Genomic DNA, 2801 nt, shown 5'->3' on the forward strand with positions numbered 1-2801 from the left:
TTTAGACGACGCAAACTGGCGTTCAACGCCAGCTCTCTGCCCAATTCTGGCGTCCAGCGCCAGAAACAAGTTGCAAAGTGGAGTTCAACGCCCAAAATGGTACAAAAGCTGGCGTTCAACTCCAAGATTGACCTCTACACGAGTAGACTTCAAGCTCAGCCCAAGCACACACCAAGTGGGCCCCGGAAGTGGATTTATGCATCAATTACTTACTTCTGTAAACCCTAGTAACTAGTTTAGTATAAATAGGACTTTTTACTATTGTATTAGACATCCTGAGTTTCATCTTCAGATCAATTTTAGTCTTGGTTACTCTGGTTCCCCTCTGGGGCCAAGACCAATGAACTCCATTATCACTTATGTACTTTCAACGGTAGAGTTTCTATACTCCATAGATTAAGGTGTGGAGCTCTGCTGTTCTTCAAAGATTAATGCAAAGTACTACTGTTTTTCTATTCAATTCAACTTGTTCCGCTTCTAAGATATGCATTCGCACTTCAACCTGAATGTGATGAACGTGACAATCATCATCATTCCCTCACGCACTTGCTGGTTAGTTGTATCGAAGTTGTGACAAATTATGAATTGAAATTAGAGCACCAAGTTTTTGGAGCCATTACCAGAGATCACAATTTCGTGCACCAATTCTCCTCATGAGTATGAGATGAACACTGAGACTGGAGAGCCAAAGAGCTACCAGGAAGCTATGTTTAATGGGCATAAGAAAGAATGGTTGAAGGCCATGCAAGAATAAATGAAATCCTTGCATGAGAATTATACTTTTGAATTGGTGAAGTTGTCGGAGGGTAAGAAAGCATTCAAGAATAAATGGGTGTTCAAATTGAAAGCGGATGAAAATGTCTCACGATCAAGGTACAAAGCTCGATTGGTTGTGAAAGGCTTTGAGCAAAAGAAAGGTATTGATTTTGAGGAGATTTTCTCTCCAGTTGTAAAGATGTCCTCTATTCGAGTTGTGCTTGGATTAGTAGCTAGCTTGAATTTAGAGGTTGAGTAGCTTGATGTGAAGACTGCATTCCTTCACGGTGACATAGATAAAGAAATCTATATGGAGCAAACAGAGGGTTTTGAGTTCAAAGGAAAGGAGCACCTTGTATGCAAGTTGAAAAAGAGCTTATATCGGCAGAAGCAAGCACCAAGGCAGTGGTACACGAAGTTTGATTCCTTCATGGAAGGTCATGGGTATAGTAAGACTTCTTCTGATAATTGTGTGTATGTTAAGAAATTCTCTGATGTTGATTTTATAATTCTCTTGCTTTATGTTGATGACATGTTGATTTTTGGTCATGACACTAAGAAAATTGAAAGTCTTAAGAAAGACTTGAACAGATCCTTAGCTATGAAGGATTTGGGTCCAGCAAAGAAAATTCTTGGCTTGAGTATCACTCGTGATAAGAAGAATGGAAAACTGTGGTTGTCGCAGCAGAAGTACATTGAGAAGGTTTTAGAGAGATTTAGCATGAGTAATCCAAAATCTGTTAGTACTCCACTTGCTAGTCATTTCAAGCTGAGTTTGCAGCAATGTCCTATAAGTAAGAAAGAGAAAGCAGAAATAAAGAAGATTCCATATGCATTTGCAGTTGGAAGTTTGATGTATGCTATGGTTTGCACTAGGCCAGATATTGCTCATGCCGTTGGAGTTGTTAGTCGATTTTTCTCTAATCCTGGCAAGGAACACTGGCAAGTAGTGAAGTGGATTCTCAGATATCTTAATGGTACTTTTAGAGTTTGTTTATGCTTTGGGAGTGGCCAACTTGTGTTGGATGGTTACACAGATGCGGATATGGCTGGAGATCTTGATTCAAAAAAGTCTACTTCTGGTTATATGATGACTTTTGCAGGGAGAACTGTGTCATGGCAATCTTGACTTCAGAAATGTGTTGCTTTATCTACTACAGAGGCAGAATACATTGCTGTTATTGAAGCTTCTAAGGAACTCTTGTGGATGAAGAAATTTCTACAAGAGTTAGGCATCAATTAAGAGAAATTTATGTTATTTTATCACAGTCAGAGTGTTATCCATCTCAGCAAGAATCTGACGTTTCATTTAAGATCGAAGCACATAGAGGTGAGGTATCATTGGATACGTCAAGCGCTTGAGATGAAGTCATATGCACTTGAGAAGATCCATACTGATGATAATGGTTCAGATATGATGACTAAGAGTTTACCTGCAGTGAAGTTTAATTCCTGCAAAGAGAAGGCGGGCTTGGTGGAGCAGCCTATCCCCACTTGAGTTGGTGAGGGAAAGATTTGTTGGTGGGTCCCCAACCAAGTGGGGCCCACAAGATTTAAAAAAATAATAAAATAAAAGAAAGTGGCATATAGCCACGAGAGAGGTATAGAGAGTTTGGAAGCCTCTCTTTTTCAAAAGGAAAAAAAGAAACAGTAAAGGGAGTGAAGGGTTTCGGCATCGAAGAGAAGAAGGAATTTTGGGGAAAAGGGCAAGCCATCTTTGATCTGATTGAACCGGTAAACTTGCTCCATTTCTTATGAAATTTTAGTATGTTATTCCTGGTGTAGAGATGAACATTAGGATATAACTTGCTAGTTGTATTGCCTTCTCTTTTGCCTGATTTGAGATACCCACTTTGTGAAGGATTTATGTTGATTCCACCAGTTTTGGTGATGTATTTTGTTGATTGTTGAGATGCCCTAGTGTCACTAGAAAGACTGTTTGTCTACCCATTATTTTGATAGTGGAAGATTTTACTGGACTAAGTCCCGTGGGTTTTTTGTCCCTCTTTTGGGGGGGTTTTTCCATGTTAAAATTCTGGTGTCTG

Source organism: Arachis ipaensis, chromosome B07, assembly GCF_000816755.2.
Source record: "Arachis ipaensis cultivar K30076 chromosome B07, Araip1.1, whole genome shotgun sequence".
NCBI lineage: Eukaryota > Viridiplantae > Streptophyta > Magnoliopsida > Fabales > Fabaceae > Arachis > Arachis ipaensis.